Source organism: Natrix helvetica (assembly GCF_964273705.1).
Source record: "Natrix helvetica genome assembly, chromosome: 5".
Taxonomy (NCBI): domain Eukaryota; kingdom Metazoa; phylum Chordata; class Lepidosauria; order Squamata; family Natricidae; genus Natrix; species Natrix helvetica.
In genome coordinates, this window is record NC_138551.1 from 135,596,073 (window position 1) to 135,618,251 (window position 22,179).

General features: G+C 46.0%; 1 pseudogene across 1 annotated transcript; it reads right to left on the reverse strand.

Annotated features, from left to right (window-relative positions):
• Positions 1-714: 714 nt before the first annotated feature.
• LOC309392507 (vomeronasal type-2 receptor 26-like) lies at positions 715-21,512 on the reverse strand (annotated as a pseudogene). Its single transcript has 6 exons — positions 21,292-21,512; positions 19,984-20,272; positions 9,209-10,003; positions 3,336-3,548; positions 2,621-2,747; positions 715-1,625 (listed from the first exon to the last, which is right to left on the reverse strand). The product of its transcript is annotated as a vomeronasal type-2 receptor 26-like (transcript).
• Between the last annotated feature and the right edge of the window lie 667 nt (positions 21,513-22,179).

The window sequence follows — 22,179 nt, forward strand, 5'->3', positions numbered from 1 at the left end:
CACCTCCCTGCCCCCCCCCTCTCTCTCTCACACACAAACATCTATATTTCATCTACTGTCAGAAGGAATAAATTGCTCAGATTATTTTCCATAAACTGCCTGGTTCTTGAGAGTTGCTGAATATTAAGTGCCTGAATAACTTTCACAGAGTTCTCTTTAGCTGGATTTATTGGGATGAATAGGGAGATACACTAAGTCCAGTCCTTCAACCATTTCCCATTTGAAAACAAATATAAATATTATTCTTTTTGACTCCTGAATACTCTCAGAGTATAAATATTCATAGACTGGAATAGATCAGCCAATGGGGACTCTTTGGATAGCTGAAACATAGCATTTCTTTGTGTGGGGCCATAAGAGGCAGCTTGGAGTCTGGTCGTGGCTAAGGCTAGCTGAACTATATATAAGAGTTTGTTTGGCCTCTAATGAGAGCCTCTGCAATATATTAGCCTCGCTATCTGTCTCTGCTGCAAAGACTTCCTTCTATGAATATTGCTTTTGTGTTACTCATATTGTATGCTGAATGGTATTGTGTATATTCTTATATGTAAAGAGAAGTTAATGAATCCTGCTGAATCAGTTACCTGTGTGTCCTTTCTGGTTTTGATTGCTGCAACAAACTCTGACACACACTATTTAATTGGGAACAATTACTGGCTTTTTTCATATAAAAGGAACTTTTAAAATTCTTTAAATATTCTAATGGACTATGTCTCATGTTTTTACATTTATTCTGGCTGTGAGATGCTCCTTTGTGTTCAGGTCTGGCCTCAGAAGGATAATGTAGCACTTGGGGATGAAGATGCAGCCCAGCAGCCCAGCACTGGAGGCCAGGATGGAGAAGACCTGAACAGCCACCATGTATTTCCCTTTGGTGCTCAGGTAGGTGGGCACAAAAGTCACCTAGACACTGCAGAAGACCAGCATGCTGAAGGTGATCAGCTTGGCTTCATTGAAGGCCCCAGGCAGATTCCTGGCCAGGAAAGCCACCGTGAAGCAGATGGCAGCCAGGAAGCCCATGTAGCTGAGGGTGACGTAGAACATGACAACAGCCCCTTCGCTGCATTGCAGGTTGATCTCTCCAGGCTGGGAGTGGGGGTCAGAGTCAGGGAAGGGGGGAGAAACTCCCAGCCAGATGGAGCAGATGATAATTTGGACAGCAGAAGAAGACAGGATGATGGAGTTGGCCAAGCTCTTCCCCAACCATCTCTTCACTCGGTTTCCTGGTTTTGTGGCCAGGAAAGCCAGCACCACCGTGATGGTTTTGGCCAAGAGAGAAGAAATGGCAACTGAGAAGATGATGGTGAAAACCGTTTGTCGGAGAAGGCAGGTGGCTTTCCTTGGTTGACCAATGAAGAGAGAAGGAGACAAGAAGCAAAGTAGGAGGGAGACCAGGAGGATGTAGGAGAGGTCCCTGTTGTTGGCTTTGACAATGGGAGTTTCTCGGTATTTTATAAAGATGATTAAAACAAGGTATGTGATTAAGAACAAGAATAGGGCAAAAGAGACCAGGATGATGCCCAGATGTTCTTCATAAGACAGGAAGGTTATAATCTTGGGGATACATTGGACTCTGTTCACATTTGGATATTTGTCATCCGGACACTTGGAGCATTTTTCTGCATCTGAGAAACCAAACATCAATTTTCTTTAATATTCTCTCCTTTTATTTTTTATTAAAAATAGCATAAGAAGGATGTAATTTTTTTAAAATAGTAATTTAATTTTTTTTAAGTGTATAAGGTATTTGAAGTTGAGGAAAGTCCTAGGCTGCTAATTATTTCTGGTGTAATGTAATTCATAGGAAGCTACATTATTAGAGGTTAATAATGAATCATATAATCTTTTTAGGCAAGCATTTTGAGTCCAGCCACATGGCAGTTAATATACTGGACTTTGAGGATACCTACAGTATCTTGTAACATCTGGAAGTAACATGGAATTCAGGAGAAAATTCCTAATAGTGAGAACAATTAACAAGTGGAGCATCTGGCCTTCAGAAGTTGTGGGTTCTTCAACATTGGAGGTTTTTAAGAAGAGACTGGACAGGCTGAAATCGTATCGGGTCCCCTGCTTGAGCAGGGGGTAGGATTAGAAGACCTCCAAAGTCCCTTCCAGCTCTCTACTGATTGATTGATTGATTGATTGACTGATTGATCGATCTACATGATTGGCAAAATATTTGTGTAATGAGTTCCCCCCATAACTATCCACAGTAACACATTATGGACCAGTGACACCTCAGTGATCCTCAAGGGGAGGATTTAATATACAGTGAATTGCAAGGTCTTTCAGAAGGTGGACCTAAAACAATTCATCAAGTTTCAAAGAACTCAAGTGTTCCTAGAAAGGTGAACTTAGCAGCACGTAAGAAAACTAAAAACAGGAGAGATATTTCCTCTGATGTTAGTAAAGCTTGCTCAGTCTGCCACCCCCTCCTCCCATCTCTTCCCAGCCCCTCCTTCAAAGTTATTTTGATTTACTTCCTTTTAGATAAGAAATTGTGCAGGTTAAAAATAAAAAAGGTGAACTTCAATCTGTCTTTTAACTTGCACTTTCATGAAAATGTTTGGATGGATCCAGTTCCACAAAGCCTCCCATTTTCCTCAGTGTGACCCATCTTCCTGAGTGGAGAAGGTCCCCTCCGGACAAGGAACGCAGTTATAGCAGCAAACTGGCTCTCCTTCTCGAGCCCTCTTGACAAATCCAGGATGACAATTTTCCACACATTTGGACTGAGGCAGGGACTGAGCAGAAAAACAAGGAATGCCAAAGAAAATGTGTTAATAGTCAACATTCATGGGAAATAGAGATAGACACTGACATTAGCCAAATAGCCTCTGGTCTTCATGCAAGTAAATATGAAATACCTGACTACTTCTAAGAAGATGCAGGAGGTATAACTAACTACTGGCAGATTCTTCATGCAGTTCCTCTCTTTGCTTTTGGCATTTAACATTATAATAACGTACTATTGTACTTAATAAAGTCAGCAGAGATGGAATTGAAAAAAGAGTTACATATGATGATATATTCATATTAAAAATGAGAATAAAATTTATTGTAAAAGATTTAGAAAATTTTTATTCCCTTAGTTTTTTCAATAAAGAATAAAACTGTGATGAAGAAAGAAACCTCTGACCAGTAAGATCTTGAAAGATTTCCATAAAACATGGCAAAGCCCCTCCACTTAGGTCTCGTCTGTTGAAGAACTTCCATTAGATGACACCAACTGGAATGGAAGGCCAACCACCCTGGAGACTCTAGGCTTTGCCCACTTGAAATGGGACCTCAGGCTTTGGAAAACAGAGAAAAAACACCAACATTTCTCCCACCTTATTGAGCAACTTCAGCTGTGAAAGAGTATCTTGGTTGATAATAAGTCTCTGTCTTATAAAATATGCCAGAATCACTTTGATGGCATCCTCCTTGGGGAGAACCAACCACGTTTTAATAGCCAGATCTGCTGTTATCTCTCCATTTTGGTCCAAGTACAGTTTCAGGTTAGTAATATTCCAAAATTCATTCTTCTCCAGAAAGGGATGAAACTAGAATGGGAACATCCAGGAATTTGAAAAGCAGAATATTGACTCTTTCTTCTAGTTGCCTAATCTCCAAATATGGTTAAATAGGATATAAATACTGCCATTATCTTCATATGTGAATGAGAAAGTTTGAGAAAAAATTATCAAAATATAGAGAAAATATAATTGACACAATTGGTCAATTATAGGGAACATTCCAGAGCAGATAACAAATAAAATGAACAGAGAGAAAAAAGATGATCCATAAACTCTTTGAAAACAACAGGTTGATTCCTAGAAAGCATGGGTTGATCAAGAAGAAAGTTGGCAGGCTAATGGATAACAATTTGCCATTGGTCCTCAATTTTTCTATGTTGTCATTAATATGGTCATTAATACGATCTTAGAGTAAGCTAATTTTATGTGATTTAAAGAATGCAAAATCTTTCAACTAAGAAGCCTTATTTGAAACTTCATTTAAACTATTATTGCTGTATTGTATTCAATTGGGGAGACAATATGCATGTCTTTGTCTGTTTTTAATGTTTTATCTAGTTTTGTTTTGTCTTTGTAATAGTTTTATTTTCCAAAACTTGTATTTTACCTTTTTCATTAAAATAAAATTTAATAAGAGGAATATCAAGTTTCCAGAAACAATATTTATGATTAGCACACAGAGAAGGGTGCATAAGTAAAAAGCAGTAGAAAAATATCTCATTTTTAGCAACTAGGACTTGACTAACAATAGTGTCTTATATAAGAACATGAATGATGGACTGGATAATGAGGGATAATAAACTTGATATGTATGTTTGTTAAAACGATCTCAAAATTGTAGTTAATTAGAAACAGACTAAGAGTCAGCAGGGAGATGTCCATGGAAAGAAGGTAAATGCAGCCATAAGAATCTGAGGAAGTGAATGTTCTGGTTTGGGGAGACCCCAACTCAAGGACCAGGTTCCTCTACAGGGACCAAGCTTGGAGGAGAATTTGCACACAATCTACTTGAACTTCAGGGAAGGACAAGGAAGCCAAGGAAGAGATCAAAGGAGTTGCTCTTAGCCTTGAGGAAATACAACAAGGAGAAGAGCTGAAGACCAGGAGGAGTCTGGGAGCCCCTTTTCCAACTGACACAATCTCTCGGTTGGAGAAGGGAGGATACAGCCAGTGGTGGGATTCAGCCGGTCCGGCCCGGCTTGAGTGAACCTGTAGTAAAAATTCTGCCTGGCCACGCCCTGCCCCACCACTACTTGCCTCGCAGGCCTTGGCTGGTGCCTTAGAGTCATAGCTGCAGCTGCTCTTTGGCTCCCTTGCCTCAACCACGTGTCCGTGCAAGCCAGCCTGTATGCCTGTCTTTGCCGTGGCCTCCTGCTCGTCTTGGCCTGCTCCCGAATGCCCACCTCAGGCTGATCCCAACCACTCCACCAGCAGCCATTCTTCACTTTTTCCCTCTTTCTCTTTTCCTTTTTCCTTCCCTTCCCATTCCCTGCATTTTTCATCCTTTCCTTCTTTCCCATTTCCTTTCCTTTCCCACCCCCTCCCTTTCCTCCCTCCCTCCCTTCCTTCCTTCCTTCCTTCCTTCCTTCCTTCCTTCCTTCCTTCCTTCCTTCCTTCCTTCCTTGGGGTCTGAGGGAAGGTCAGGGGACCCCTTTCCTCCTTGACCCCCTCCCCAACATCTGCTCTGATGGCAATTATGGCTAAAAGGCTTTTGGAAGCTGGGGCTACCCCCTCCCCCTCCCCATTGCAGAAACTCCTCTTGTTGCAGAATTGGGATCTTTCAGATCTTCTTCTCCTGCCCCCCCTCCTCCCCCCTGCACAGTCTCAGTTGCTGCTTGGAGGGGGGAGATTTCTGGTTTTGCAGGGCTGAGAGGAAAAGGGGAAGGGTGAACAGGCCCTCCAAGGCTGCCCACCCCTTTGCGTTTCTGCAGCCAAATTCTACCCCCAAACAGAGGACACCCCCCCCCCGAATACTGCAGGGAAGGGCAGGCTGGGCCCATAACTGGGCAGCTTGTTGGGGGAGAGGCTGCAGCAGATCCATGGTGACCGAAGGGAGGGAGGAAAGTTAGGCCAGGGGGGCAGGGGGGATTGACCAGCTCAGCCAACAGATTTAAAACATCCCTCCTGGCTCACCCGAGCCACTCCAATTTCCCCCTTGGCCAGAGGCACCTCCGGCTAAAAGCCCCTCAGTGGACACCCCACACACATGCCCCCCAACGCAGAGTTCAGAATGACGCTTCTCCCAATCTCTCTCTCTTGCTCTCTCTCTCGCTCTCTCGCTCTCTCTCTCTCTCACACACACACACTCACACTCTTATCCTTGCAAGTCCACCTTCTCTGCCTGCTCCAGAGAGAGAAGCTTGCCTGTGCAGAAGAGGCACCGATCAAAGCGCGTCCCAGTATGTTAATCAGCCGGGCTTTCCTGGGATGGGAGCGATGCTGCCGGGCGCTTGGAAAAGACTTCGGCCACCGGCCCAACACTAAAAGCATACAATGAGGATAGGCGCAGAGCTGGTTTGAAGTGTGTGTGTGTGTGTGTGTGTGTGTGTGTGTGTGTAAAATGGACAGTTTCATCCAAAGGAGTTTTTGTTTCAGGTGGAACTCCTAGCTTTGGAAGGAGGAAAGGAAGGGCTAGAAAGTGAGAGAAAGAGAGAGACGAGAGAAAAGGAAAAAGAAAGAAAAGGAAAAGAAAGGAAAGGAAAGGAGAGAGAGAAAGAAAGAGAGAGTTATGGAAGGAAGGGAAAGAAAGAAAGAGAGGGAGGGAGGAGGAAGTGAATGAGATATAGTTGGATGGATAGGTCAATAGATACATGGAGGGAGGGAAGGAGGGAAAGAGAGCAAATGAGAGGAAGGAAGGACACAAGGAATGGCTTCAGAAGACTCTTTCAAACAGCACAACAATGTTTGAAAGGGCTGGAAGGGATCTTGGAGGTCATTTTCTAGTCCAACCCCTGCTCTAGTAGGGTCAGAAGGGACATTGGAAGCCATCTAGTCCAACCCCCTGAACCAGCTGGAGACCTTATATCCTCTGGATTATTTTGGTGCCTCTAAGAGAGAGGAAAATTGCCAGAAAAGGGAAGGAGTTTACTAGGACAAGGCTGCCATGCAGAGGAAGACAGAGACAGTCCTTGACTTATGACAATTGAGCCCAACATTTTGGTTGCTAAGCAAGAGCGTTGTTAAGTGAGCTTTGCCACATTTGACTCAATCCATGACATCTCCTGGCTCTAACAGTCATGTGCAGGCTAGGGAAGAACATCTGAAGGCCTGTGTAATGTTCTAATGTGCAGAAGTGATAGTTAAATGTGTGCCAGAAAGTGGACTCTGGGTGTGTTTTTCCAAACGCAATAAGTGAGGTTGAATGTGTGTAGTTTTAGAAGAGCTCTGTGTGTGTGTGTGTGTGTGTGTATGTACATACACATACAGTGTATAAAGTAGATAATGTATCTTTTTGTGTGCCTATACACACACTATACCTTGTAATATGTATGTACACATATGGCATATATACATAGGATTAAATTGTGTATTTTGGATGTTCATTAGTAGTAAATAAATAGACAGGGAAATTGTATCTTGTTGACGCAAGGAGAGGCCAGGCAGGGTACCCCTTGACGTGAGTGATGTCAAGTTGGCTACACCCACCCAATCATATGACCACCAAGCCACGCCCACCCAGTTACATGACCACTAAGCCACACCCACCCAATCACATGACCACCAAGCCATGACCACCCAGTCACAAGACCACCAAGGCATGCCCACAGAACCAGTAGTAAAAAGATTTGAATCCCACCACTGGATACAACCCTCTTCCAATAACTGACTCCTGTTGCACACGAGTGTAAGATCCGCTCACTCTTATTCCAGAGTGTCAGACTTGGAAAAAGTGAATTCAGTTACAAGAGAGGAGATTTTAATTGAATGAGAGAGAAAAAATATGATAAAAGGATGAGCTGTTTTAGAGCTTAGCCAGTAAAGCAGAGAAGTTCAGTCTCCTCTTCATGGATCGTCTGATAGCAAAGACTGAGCAGCCATCAGTCAGAAAAGCTTGAACTGGGATTCCTGCAGAGAGGAGGGGATTGGGCTAGATGATCTCAGGGTTTCCTCCAAATTTGTAAAGGTTATCATGCCACAACATGCACTGTATTTTTCGGAGTATAAGATGCACCGCAGTATAAGACGCACCAAGGTTTTGAAGAGGCTTTTTATTTAAAAAAAGTAGGTATGTAGGTAGAGGAAGAGAAAGAGAGAGAAGTACAGTAGGGAGGTAGGGAGAGAGAGAGAGAGTAGGGAGGTAGGGCGGTAGATAAAGGGATAGATAGAGAGAGAAATAGAGAGAGATATAGATAGAGAAATACAGTAGGTAGGTAGAGGGATAGAGAGAGGGAAATAAAAAGTGATAGAGAGAGAAATACAGTAGGGAGGGAGGGAGAGAGAGAGAGTAGGTAGGTAGGTCGATGTTTCCAGGTGTATTTATCCATGTGCTGGAGAAGGAAATCGCTGACAGTCTGCAGCACCTAAGACTTTGTTTCTGCTGGCAAAGCACTTGATCAATGTAATACTCATCAACCAGTTAAAGAGCTTTCCAAGAGGGAAAAAATGTTTTTACACTCTGCAAACCTCCCCAAAACAGCCTGTTTTTGTGAAAATGCCCCCCCTTTTTTTAAAAAAGTCATGAATAGCCTTGGGGGGGGCTTGTAGAATGCTCCTGGGGGGGACAAAAATGAGCAGAAAATGGCCTGTTTTTCTCAAAAACAAGCCCGTTTTTTGTCAAAAGAATTGCATGCATAGCTTTAGGGAGGCTTATAGAGTGCTGCTGGGGGTTGGGGGGCGAGCAAACATGGTCCATCCTTTGCTCCTTACTGCCCTCCCCAGCCCCCAGGAGCTCTCTGAAAGCCTCCATAAGGCTATGCAGGGCCATTTTGGTGAAGGGGGCGGGGCTTTGGAGGCAAAAAATGCTGTATTCAATGTATAAGACGCACCCAGATTTTCAGCCTCTTTTTTGAGGGAAAATAGTGGGTCTTATATTCTGAAAAATACGGTAACTGTTGTGCTGTTGTTGCTCTAGCCCCACCTAGTGGCCGGGAGCAGATAAGCCTCACTATAAGGTCTGAAGCCAGACTCCATTTTCTGTCAGTCTTTCGAGAAGACGGAAGCAGCCGTTGTGACCGAGACCCCTGGTCATCCGGAGACGCCTCCGTCCCTCACACGGAGCATCGCTGAGGAGGTTCCAGCTGCTTCTTTGCTGGCTGTTAGTTAATGCTGCCTATCTCGTCTTTCTATTTGATTTCCACTCCTCTTTGCATCTCCTCAGTTTCACCTGCCCTCTTCTCCCAATAAAGCATCCAGATCCACGCCAGGCTCCCTTTCATTGGAGGAGAATAGGGGGGCTTAGCTGCCTCTCCAGCTGCACACAGACCCACCTGCAATGGGGACGGAAGAAAGGTGGAATTCCACCAGGCTAATCACAAACCCACAAATACGGGAATTTATTTTAAAAAGAATGCAGCATTTTCCAATTAGCGGTGCTAAATATAAAAATGCCATGGTATCTACTCTTTGGAACCATTAATTCCCTGAGTAATTAAATTGGCCAGATCTGTTGAGATGGTTCTCCTCCTTCTATTCTGGATTCCTCCTCCAAAAGATCTAAGATTAATGGATCCATATCGGGACCCCCATACCTGCCATGGCTGCAGCCTTGGAGACCCCAAGATCTTTTCATCCTCCTTCCTTCCCCTCCTCGATCTGGAGGAATAGGCAGCATTCAGGGCCTGGGCCAGAGTCTTTATGAGACTGTAATGATTGTAGTCATTTGGGGCCCTTTTTCTGTCCCATTTCCATTGGGTTTCCAGTGGGGCTTTCTGGGTGCATCTTCTGCGGCCTTTGACAGAAAAGACATTCTTTGAAAGAGAACAATGAAAATAATGATCTTGAAACTTTACTTCCACAAAGAAATAGGGTTTAAAGGCAGAATCTTTTGGCCTTTCTTTTGCCAGATAACCAAAGTTCCAAATACTATGGATGTATTTGAGAAGTCTGCGCTTGTTTATTTGATATGCTGCAAAATTTGTGAGTATCCAGACTTTCCCCTCAATGGGTCCTGGGAGACGCATAAGTGTTAAATGGAAAGGAAGAATTCTGTCCCAAAGTGAATCAAGTTCCATGAAGTGAACAAAGACGTTGACTTGTCTCCACTTAGAGAGGGAATCCCTGAGGGCTGCTGTATGTCCAGTTGTTGAGAACAGTTGTGATATAACCACACAAATTCCATTCCTGGCAAGCACAGGAGTAAAAGTCCTCATGAAATTCTCTCCCTTTTCTGTGTCTGAAGCAAAGAGGCCAATCAGGGTCCATCTGAAGTGGAGGAGCAGCTGCACAATTGCTGGGTTCTGGATTCCTTCTTTGGGATTCATTTGGTGGAAAAAGGGGAATCGGCTTTTATCACTCAGAGCCTCTGAAGCTTCTACATAATTGATCTGGAAAAGGAATTGAAAGGATTAGAGCCGTGATGGGGAAACTGTGGCATGCAGAGCGTCCTCTCCTGGCACGCCAGCCACCCCACCCCAGCTCCACTAGCATCCACATGCAGGCTCACCTCCTGCCGGCCAGCTGGTTTTCGGGCCTTTGTGGAGGGCCAGGGCGGGGGTACGTGTAAGTATGCAGGGGGGGGGGCCCTCACATTGTGCAGGAATCTCTGGCAGGCTGGAAGTGAGTGTGAATGCCCCCCGCCCCCCAGTGCTTCCTGGGTCAGTTGGAGGCTTCCTTCAGCCTTCAAACAGTTGCAGGGGTTTTATTTTTTATTTTTTGCTTCCAGGTTGGTGCAGGAGGCTTTCCAGGGCCAAAATGGGGTGCAGAAAGCAAAGGGGTTTTTTCCCCCCCATTTTGGCCCTGGAAAGCCTCCTGCACCAACCTGGAAGCAAAAAACCCCAAACAAGCCCTGCAACTGTTTGAAGGCTGAAGGAAGCCTCCAACTGACCCAGGAAGCACTGGAGAGCCAGGCCATTCACATCACTTCCAGCCCACCAGAGTTTTCTGCCCCAGGGCAGAAATGAAAACCTGTCCTGTGGAGCCCACTGCCACTTGGGCAGGGGAGGACGACCCTACGAAGAAGAAGAGGAGGAGGAGAATGGCAAGGCTTTGCAAGAGCCGGCAGGGAGCAGGTCAGGTGGGGCTGGCTGGCTGGCTGGGGAGGGGGCAATCACGGTGCTTAGGTGGCAGCAGCCTTCATGCCCCAACTGTGCTAGGGAGGAAATAAGAGGCCTTCCTTGAATGGGGATGAAAGTACACACACACACATTACCTCCCTGCTCAGGTGTCGGCCACACCAGTTTGGGTGCCCTGGCTGAAGCACACTCTCTCTCTCTCTCTCTCTCTCTCTCTCTCTCTCTCTCTCTCTCTCTCTCTCTCTCTCTCTCTCTCTCTCTCTCTCTCTCACACACACACACACACACACACACACACACACACACACACACAAACACTACTCTCTTACCCTCGCTGTCTCTGTCTGGCCCCATTTGCATGCTCAGTTGTCGCCCACACCATTGGCAGCAGTTTGGGTGCCTTGGCTGAAGTATGCTTTCTCTGCCAAACACACTTGGATTGCCTGTCTCTGTCTGGCCCCATTTGCTGCTCCTTGAGACAAAGAAGCCTCATTAAGTAGCTAAGTGGAAAGTACTTGGGGGGAGGGGAGGAGCAGGAGACCTGCAGGTAACCACTTTCCCCACCCCCCACACCACCCCCACCCCGAGAATGAAAGTTTCTGGATCCCTGACTCTGCAAAAGAAGATGGTGCCTGAATCTGCACAATATTATAGCACCCAGGAACGTCCATTCTCAGCACAAAAAGCATTTCCCATCCAACTCTCCTCTCCATTCTTCAAAGGCAAAGAAGCCGAGAAACAAGAGAGGAGACAGAGGTTTGGAAAGTAAGTGAGTCCTTGTTGCAGGGAGGGAGGGAGAAGCAGGAGGTATCTTAGTGGGTTGGGGAGGCCTTGAGGGTCTCTTCTATCACTAGGACCCCCATGGCCTTCCCCACCCTGAGATACAATACAATAGCAAAGTTGGAAGGGACCTTGGAGGACTTCTAGTCCAACCCCCTGCCCAGGCAGGAAACCCTATACCATTTCAGACAGATGGCTATCCAACATCTTCTTAAAGACTTCCAGTGTTGGGGCATTCAAAACTTCTGGAGGCAAGCTGTTCCACTGATTAATTGTTCTAACTGTCAGGAAGTTTCTCCTCAGTTCTAAGTTGCTTCTCTCCATGATTAGTTTCCACCCATTGCTTCTTGTTCTACCCTCAGGTGCCTTGGAAAATAGTTTGACTCCCTCTTCTTTGTGGCAACCCCTGAGATATTGGAACACTGCTATCATGTCTCCCCTAGTCCTTCTTTCTATTAAACTAGACATACCCAGTTCCTGCAACTGTTCTTCATATGTTTTAGTCTCCAGTCCCCTCATCATCTTTGTTGCTCTTCTCTGCAGTCTTTCTAGAGTCTCCACAACTTTTCCACATCGTGGCGACCAAAACTGAATGCAGCATTCCAAGTGTGGCCTTACCAAGGCATTATAAAGTGGTATTAACACTTCACGTGATCTTGATTCTATCCCTCTGTTGATGCAGCCTAGAACTGTGTTGGCTTTTTTGGCAGCTGCTGCACACTGCTGGCTCATATTTAAATGGTTGTTCACTAGGACTCCAAGATCCCTTTCACAGTTACTACAGTTTAGCAAGGTACCACCTATACTGTACCTGTGCATTTCTTTTTTGTTGCCTAAATGTAGAACCTTACTCTTTTCACCATTGAATTTCATTTTATTAGATAGTGCCCAATGTTCAAGTTTGTCAAGATCCTTCTGTATCTTTAGCCTATCTTCTGGAGTGTTGGCTATTCCTGCCAGCTTGGTGTCATCTGCAAATTTGATGAGTTCCCCATTTATTCCCTCATCCAAATCATTGATGAAGATGTTGAAGAGTACTGGGCCCAAAACAGAGCATTGGGATACTCCACTGCATACCTCCCTCCATGTAGATGCAGTTCCATTGAGGACCACACGTTGAGTGCGGTTGGTCAGCCAGTTACGAATCCATCTGGTGGTGGTCATGGGCACATTGGTATCCTTGAATTCTGAGCTCTTAGGAAAGTATCCCCTCCTTGTGGGTTGCAAACAGCTGTTTCCAGTGGGGAAAAAAGGACAAAGCAAGTGGGAAAATAGTTTCCTTTGCTATATTTCCAGTCTGAATTAGACCATGGCAGGGTCCCTACAGAAGAGATCTTTCAAGGATCATTATGTATTCATAGAAAAGCAACTAACTTAGCTCTGCTCTTAAATGCTAAAGCTGTTGTACATAAAAAACAGATAAGCTCTGATCAACTACCAGGGACATCATTTTGACAGTTTTGCTGTCCTGTAGTCTGTCCCCATGAAATGCAAGCATGGAATAAACTGAGCCTGGTTTGTTCTCAGTCTTTTCAGTGGCCACAAACTACTAGCAAAAGTGGCATTTGATCACAAGGCAAGGAATGTTTCCCCTTTTGCATTGGAGCATCCAAGAAGGGACAGGAAATTCCAAGAAAAAGACGGAAAGAGGAGAAGAGAGCAAGGAAGCAAAAAGAAGGAAAGAGGGGAAGAAAGAATGAAGAGGGAAGGAAAAAGAAGGGAAGGAAGGAGATTATAATGAGAGAGGGTGAAGGTGTGAGGTAAATCCTGCCTTAGCACGATCACCAACAGCCCTGTTGCCTTTTACCATCTCCTTGTCCCATCCTCCTGACCTCTCCTGGTGGTCTCCCATCCTATCATTGAGGATGCTTTGGTTACAAAGCTAGGTCTCATAAGGAGAGGGAGTGGGCCTCCCTCTGACCCGCATACTTTGACCTCCTGCACACACCATGGGCAACCAAGGAGAGTGAGCACAGCAGCAGTGGGAGCTGGCCATGCATTGCGGTTTGGGCATTCGGTCTCTAAAAGGTTTGCCATCACTGCATTAGAGCATACACAGAGTGTAACCTAATTCAGGTTTTGTTAAATTGCTGTTGAGAGAAGCTCCATTGTAACCTAACGTGCCAACTATATAGATAAAACTTCTAGGCAATTTGCCAAGCTTAGCCTAGCAAAGTAACGTCTTGTGAAAAGTAAAATGTGGATTCTGCCAAGTAGCCTTGCTTGTACCTTAAAATGTGCGTTCAGCATTCCCTAACAAAGCTATGAGTTATACTCCAAAAAATGGATTTCTTTTCCCTTCTATAGTCTATGGTTTTCAGAGTGCTGGCAAAAATCATGAAATTTGTGTGATATCAAATTATGTTTCTATAGCAATGACGTTCTGTGCAAGCTATAAAATGTTTAGAAAAGTTTTTGGCACATGCCTGTTTTTCTCTCTCTGCCTGCTCTGTTAAGGTGGGAGACAAAAAGGTCATCCACTCTTTTGCTTTCTGCAGAAATAAAATCTGATAATCCATAGCTTCGTCTTCAGAGTTTCATTGGACTTATCAGATTCTGAGCTGCATTCAAAAACCTTACACAATGAAGAATGCTGTGTTATATTTGGGGTCAGATCAAGTCCAAACTATTATATTTTAATAAATCCAATCTTGTTTTCATGAAGGCATTAGAATAATTGTTAATTAGACATTGCTTAAAATATTAAAGACAGAATATTAGCAAGATTATATTATAAAAGTGGAAAATAATAAATAAATTAAAAAACTATAAACAATGTAAATCATATTACTGTATTTCACACGTATAATTTATTGCAATTAGATTAACAAGTGCAAATGCCAACTGAAGTATTCTATTCCAATAAAGGGCCTACTATAATTTTTGAGGATTGTTGCATATTTTAATGCTTCTAAGGTCCAGATTCTTTGTGGAGGAATCTTTTTAGCTTCTCCAGTTGTACAAGAAACAGGGAGACCTCAGTTCCTCATACAATTTGTCAGTAGTAGAATCCAAGATTCGTCTTTTAATTGAAGTTTTGTTTGTTCTAACAGCCACAATTTTCAGAGTCTGTCAGTTTCCATAGATTAAATTTTATGCCAATACCCATATTTTCTGATTTTAGACAAAGTAGAAATTGTGTAAATTCCCAAATCAGCTCTGAGGGCAGCAGCTGGAGTCCTTTTGTCCACCCCAAGATACTCCTCAGAGGCTGTGATTGGGTTGGTTCTGCTGGTGGTTTCTCTCTGAAGCCCCAAACATCAGATTGATGTAAGAACATGGGGGAAACCTTGGCCTCAGATACTTCAATAATTGGGGCTGAGGAAACTGGGGAGCTATGAGGTTTTCATTTAAGCACCACTTTCAATCATGTCTTTGAGCTCCTTTGATGATGAGGGAGACAAGATTCAGTCTCAGAGAAAACAACCCCAGGGAAGGAAAAGTGTCACTTGCTCTATTGGCTGACCATCTATGGCCGTGATGGTGAACCTATGGCACGCGTGCCACAAGTGGCACGCGGAGCCATTTGTCAGGGCATGCGAGGCGCTGCCCTGTCAGCTGGCCAGCGCGCATGCGCGCGCTGGCCAGCTGAGTTCACCTTTTTAAAAGCTATTTTTTGCCTTCCCCAGGCTCCAGAGGCTTTATAAGAGCCTTGGGAGGGCGAAAAGAGCTTCCCCTGCCGCCCCCAGAGGCTTCAAGGACCGTCCGGAGGCTTCACTGAAGCCTTCGGAGCGCTTAAAACCACCCTCCGAGCAAACCGGAGTGACTTCCGGGTTGCTCGGATGGTCGTTTTAAGCATTCCGAAGCCTTCAGGGAACGTCTGGACGGCGGAGGGAGGGGGGACTCTATAGCCTTGCTGCCATGCGTCCCGCACAGGAATCCGTCCCCTCGGGGATTTGCGCGGGCGTCGCAAGGATTAAGACGAAAGGGGGGGGACGGATAACAAGCCCCTGCGCATGTATGTATGTGTGTCGGGCAAAGCTGTTGGATCGCGGGCTTCCTTCTCATTCACAGCGGAGTTTGGCCGCTAGTTCTGTTGCCCAGTCTTCCTTTTCTGACGTGCCCGAACATGTCCACACTAGAGTCTGTGACATATCTACCAGAAAAAGGTTTATATTGTCAACGACTACCAAGCAGCCGGATACTTGGCGGCACAGAATCGCTAAAGGGAAAAATACCGACAACATGGGCTTCTATGGCACTTTAAAGATGATTTTTTACAATGTAAGTAACTCGCGCGCTTTCGAAAGAGGCATTATTATTCTGTATGTTAGGCAGAAGAGGAAGGGAGGAAAAATCCGTATCATTGTAGATGGCTGCAGTATCTCCGAGGTTTCCCAAGGATTAAGCCGAAAGGGGGGGGACTTGGAAAGCGAAGGGGGCTTTGTTGTCCTCCTTCTCCTTCTCCTCCTTTCCCCCTCCGGCTCGAACGCGGCGCCGGGGCCCGGCAGGCAGCGAACGAGTCAGAGCCTGCCGACTGGAGGAAGAGGGTGAGAGGCGGGTCCTGTGAACGGCGGCAGCAGCGGCGGCAATAGTCGCAACTCGGCGGCGGGCCGCCCCAGCTGGGAGACAAAGGAGGGGAAAGGCAGCTGAGTTGCGACTATTGAGCGTGGCGCGCCGCCGCCTGAGGCCGGGATCGAGGCGGCTGCACAGCCTGCCTGGTGTGGCGCGGCTAGAGGAGGAGGAGGAGGAGGCGAGGGCGGCGCGGCCGAGGCCTGACGGACTTCCCTTCGGCCGAGCCCATCCTGGCGGTGTCGGCGGCGGCGGCAGCGATGTGAAGGCCGGGCCCTGGTAAGTGCGCAGAGGCTGGGCGGAGCGGCGCAAGGACACCGGGCCTGAGGCACCAGGCGGCGGAGGCGATCCGGGCCCGGGCGATGGAGACGCTCGTCTCGTGCCTGTTCAGGGACTGTCCCGAGGCTTCCCTGAAGCCTTCGGAACGCTTAAAACGACCATCCGAGCAACCCGGAAGTCACTTCCGGGTTGCTCGGAGGGTGGTTTTAAACGTTCCGAAGGCTTCAGGGAAGCCTCCGGACATTCCCTGAAGCCTCCGGAGGGCCTCTCGGGGCCAGGGGAGGCTCTTTTCACCCTCCCCAGGCTCCTATAAAGCCTCTGGAGCCTGGGGAGGCCGAAAAAAGCATGCAAAAAGGGGCGCGTTGTGCACGCATGCGCACTGGAGGGCGCGTTGCATTATGGGTGTGGCACGCCCACACATGCCCCCCCCCGCGCTCCCCCCACTTGTGGCACATGAGCCAAAAAAGGTTCGCCATCGCTGATCTATGGCTACCAGTGGCGTAGCGTGGGTTGTCAGCACCCGGGGCAAGGCAAGTAATTTGCGCCCCCTAAAGCGAGGGCGGCCCGACTGCAGCTGCCCCTGGGTCGGCATCAGTCAAGTGAGGCTCTCCATGCTGGCCTACTGCCTTCCTCCCGAGGAGGAGCTCGAAGGGCAGCGGGAAAAGGCTCGACTGAAGGGAAGCAGGTGCCGCGGGGGTGGGAGGCGCACCGGGGGCTTCGGGAAGGCGCCGGCTTCCCGGGGCGCTCCAGGCGGAGCGGGAGGACGCGGTGGCGTTGCAGCGGCGGGCAGATGGAGCGCAGCGCAGCGCCGCTCTCCTTCGGCTCCGCCTGGAGCGCCCCGGGAAGCCGGCGCCTTCCCGAAGCCCCCGGTGCGCCTCCCACCCCCGCGGCACCTGCTTCCCTTCAGTCGAGCCTTTTCCCGCTGCCCTTCGAGCTCCTCCTCGGGAGGAAAGAGACGGCCACAGTCCGGCAAAGGGCGGCGCAGGGCGAGTCAGGGCGCCCCCCCAGATGTTGCGCCCGGTGCGGCCGGCCCCCCCTGCACCCCCCACGCTACGCCACTGATGGCTACGATGTCATTTCCCAAAGACCATAACTTTTGAACTTGATTTACCGGCATTAATTATCAGATAATTATTATGAGAAAAGAACCCAAGTCTTCCTCACATGGTATATAATCCAATGTGTAAGTATGATAATATCACAGTGTAAATCAGCATATTCCAATAGATATTTAGCATGCTAAACATATGTACCCATAACAGAACTTATAACAAAATAAAAGGGTTGGAAAGGATCTTTGAGGTCTTCTAGTCCAACCCCCTGCTCAAGAAGGAGACCCTATACCAGTGGTCCTCAAACTATGTCCCACGGGCCGGATAAAGGCCACTGAAGCCATTAATCCAGCCCACATGGGACCATGAGGCTGCCCTGCCCAAATCACCCCACCCACTTGCCAGTCCCACCCACCGGCTGAGTGCACGCCTTACCTTCGCAAGCCCCACGGACTGAAACTGCAAAGTAAGACCAAAGCTTTTGGCCGGCAGAGTACTTCTGGGGGCTGGGGAGGCCAAAAATGGGATGCACGGAGGCCCCAGGAGGGGAAATGGTGCCCTCTGCTTCAGATTCTTAGCTCGGGTTAAGTGAAATGCAAAGCCATATCGACTGGCACACGTGGCCTTGCCCGTTGCTCTTCCGGGTTTCTTGTGTGCATGTGAGCACGACGATCAGCTGGCCTTTACATGCGCGGCAGTGCCAGGGACTGGAAGAGGAGCTGCGTGGTGCACATGTATGGACCAACATGCACACTGGTCAACTCCTCTTCCAGATTGCATCCCTGACAAGAGCACTTGGTGCCAAAAGGGTTCGCCATCAATGCCCTATTCCAAGGGTGGTTTTATCAAGGCATTATAAAATGGTACCAATACTTCTCGTGATTTGGATTCTATCCTTCTGTCGATGCAGCCTAGGATGGCAGTGGCTTTTTTTTGGCTGCTGCCACACATTGTTGGCTCACATTTGAGAGATTGTCCACTAAGATTCCAAGATCCCTTTCACAGTTCTTGCTATTGAGCCAGGTTTCACCTAATCTGTACCTCTACATTTGGTTTTTTTAGCCTCAGTGTAAGACTCAGGGGTTGCCACAAAGAAGAGGGAATTAAACTATTTTCCAAGGCACCTGAGGGTAGAACAAGAAGCAATGGGTGGAAACTAATCAAGGAAAGAAGCAACTTAGAACTGAGGAGAAACTTCCTGACAGTTAGAACAATTAATCAGTGGAAAAACTTGCCTCCAGAAGTTGTGGAAATCTTTAAGATGTTGGATAGCCATTTGTCTGAAATGGTATAGGGTTTCCTGCCTAGGCAGGGGGTTGGACTAGAAGACCTCCAAGGTCCCTTCCAACTCTGCTGTTGTATTACTTTACTTTTCTCTATACTGAATTTCCTTTTGTTAGATAGGCCCAGGGTTCAAGTCCATCTAGATCCATCTGGATCTTGAGCCTATCTTCTGGGCTGTTGGCTATTCCGGTCAGTTTAGTGTCATCTGTAAATTTGATGAGTTCCCCATCTATCCCTCATCCAAACCATTGATGAAGATGTTGAAGAATATTGGGCCTAAAATGGAACCTTGGGGTCCCCCACTGCTTGTTTCCCTCCATGCAGATGTAGTTCCATTGAGGACCACAGGCTGAGTCCATCTGGGGGCGATGCTGTCTATCCCACATATTTTTAGCTTACCAAGAAGTAGATGGTGGTTTACTTTGTCAAAGCCTTTGTAAAATCCAAGTACTTGAAACTATGTGCACTGCATTTCACTGGTCCACTAATTTAGTAATTTTTGGCAAAGAGAGAAATGACATTTATTTATGATGTGTTTTTGGATCCTTCATTAGTTGAAGTAAATTGTCAAAATGAAGAGAGAATAACAAGGGTTCAAATATGCATCCTTCCCTTCCTCCTTGGTAAGTGTCAATCCTTCTTCTCATTGCTCCATTGAGCCCCAACCTCCCTCTCAAACAAGGACCTGGAGAAAGAGCCTGGATCAGGACTAACAGGTGGAGCTCCATTTTGAGGGCAATCAATTTCCTATATAATATTCCTCTGTTAATTATGACAAATGCACTAATATCTAGAAAGCCAACAAAACCCTGTTTTACTTTGCTGATAAAGAGTAGATATTTCAAGACAAATTTGTTACCAATATTAGATTATTGACATGCAATATTTCTTATAAAATCTATATAGCTATTCACTACCTAAAACCTTCTGGTTCTTCTGCAAGGAATGCATTTTTCTCAAGTTTAACTAAGAGGATCATAGCATAAATTTCAGCCACAATATCTGCTAGTCTATTTGGCCTATAATTGCTAGAGTCCTTTTTATTCCACTTTTTAGATAGATAAAATGCTACTATTACCAACTTCAATCTGAGTGGATATTGTTAATATGTGGAAATGAAGATGCCAATAGAGGCCCCAACAACCAGGGATATTTTTTGATCAGTTAAATAATTGGTAGAATGTCTTCTCTGGGGAATGTACTGCTTGCATTTCAGGCCTTTTATGATTAATCTCAACATTAACGTAATGTGGTAAAATATTGACTTTTTTGCTAATATGGAGAAAAGCAGATTTTGAATTCCATGGAGAAGACATGATTGCATCTATTGCTCACCCACCACCACCCACCCCTCACTTTTCCAGATGGAGAAAAACACACACAAACCTGTGTGACTTTGTAGGTGCCTCCTAATGTTGACATCTGGACGGAGATGTCCCTTCTAGCTGCATCAAGAAGAGCCAGAAGGTTCTCCTTCCTTCCACAGCCGTAGTTGGGGACATTGGCTTCTCCAGTGGAGAGAATGTCCAGCAAGGCATCTGAAGTGCGGAAAGTGCTGAAATAGTTGTCATGGAGGTTGTAGCCAAATGTGATATTGTGCAGGAGCTGGGAATTCTTGTTGACCATTTGAATGTTGAAAATGAACATTAAGGCATCTACAAAACCATATACATCCCTATTGTAAAAAAAATGTTATTATAATGGGCAGCAGCAAATACTTTAAAAAAATATATAAGCCTCCAAAAGCCTACTGAGCTTAAGCCAACATTGATCCAAAAGCAATGATCAGTTATACAGATATGGAAATGGACTGAGGTACAGCAACTACAACTGGTTCCACCACTACTTTAAATAAAATTCATTATTAAAGTGATAAATTAAGGAGTGAACTAAGAGAGGAAAATAATCTGCAGCCCTTTCAGCTTTTTTTTCAGGCCTATTTTCCCATTTGAGTCTCTTTCACAAAATCAGACAAAAGAGAGAATCCATGGAAATCAAAATCATTCAGGAAATCAGACATATCCCCCAATGTAGGTGTAGGAAGTTATCACCCAGCCCTCTCCCAGAAAAATGAAATATCCTAGGAAATATTGAAAAGGCAGAATATTTCTCTGGATGTGAAAAGGCAGAAACATATTATAAAGACAGAATAGCTCCCTGTAGCTTCCTGCCCATCCCCCTTTGTCAATGAGCCATTAAAGCCTAAAATAGTCCACTTTACATAATAAAGAGTTCTCCCGTTCAGCTCCAGAGTGATGGGATTAAGGCATGATAATATTGGCCCTTTATCCAACTCATGGCATCTGAGAACTCAGCCAAACCTGGATTCACAACGCAGCCTAGAGAGTTGCCCCTGCATGGCTCCATGGGAATCTGACAACCAATCAGAACGCAAGCTCAAGATCAAAGGCCAGAGAGGGCATAAAACCAGGGACTCAGCTTCTCTTCCTTCCTTCCTTCCTTCTCTTCTTCTTCCCCCAACATTGAAGCATGTGATAACCTTTCCTGTTCAGGACTCAAGCCATGTGGTCCTGTCCACCATTAAAACCATCTTTCCAAGCAGCCTCCATCTCTCCAGTGTCTTTTTCCTCACTTGGAGCCGAACCCAGAAGGACATTTCTTTCAACATAGGAATAAATGAATATAAAAACAAAAAAGAAGGAGAGTGCAACTCCATCACCCTGAATGACTTACAGATCTTGGAAAACCAACTGAATAGAAGGAGCCACGTTGAAATGCAACTTAGTATGCAATATTTTATCTCCACTGATGATTATACCAATGAGATGGTCTCCTGGGCTGTAAAAGCTCTGTGGTCTTTTTCCATCCTGGTGCTTCAAACTCTGTGGGCATTTCATTCTCAGCTTCCCAGAGACTGAATGGGACACCAGCAGCATCAGAAGCAGGAGGTCCATAATTCATGGGGTGAATCAATCAATCCCCTTCCTTTTTCTAAAGAAGAATTAGAAGAAATCAAAGGACTCTCACAGGTGGAATATGATCCAGTGTCTTTCCTGATTGAAACACAGAGAAACTCTCAGCTTCATCTGGAAAGGAGAGAGACGTACATTGAAGAGCACAGACCCTGCCTGTCCCAAAACTCCATATTTCTCTGCCCAAAGTCTTCACTGGAGGATTTGGCCAAAGAGCATGTTAGATATTAACATATATCGAGATAAGTCTTCCCTCTGGTCCGCTCCTACAGCGGGAAACAGGTATTCCTCTGATTGGTCAATGGGCGTGCCTCATCCCTATAAAAGGGGAACCCTCCGACCACAGAGCAAGCTGGATCACTACTACTACTAATAAAATGAGCTGTTGAGTTACTTCGTGTCCGCAGTCTGTCTCTCGTTGCCCAGATCTAACATTGGCGACGAAGGTGGGATTGAGAGACAGATAGGACGAAGAACGCTACTTCAAGAATCTCCGGATTTGATCCAGCCCAGGAATTCGGCAGAAATTCCGGCAGCCATCTCAGATCACCGCAGCGCGGCAAATTCAAACTGAGAAAATGGCGATGCATGCTCCCCCCGCTCCTTTCGACCCAGCAACCGACGAATGGGAAGCCTTCATGATTCGTTT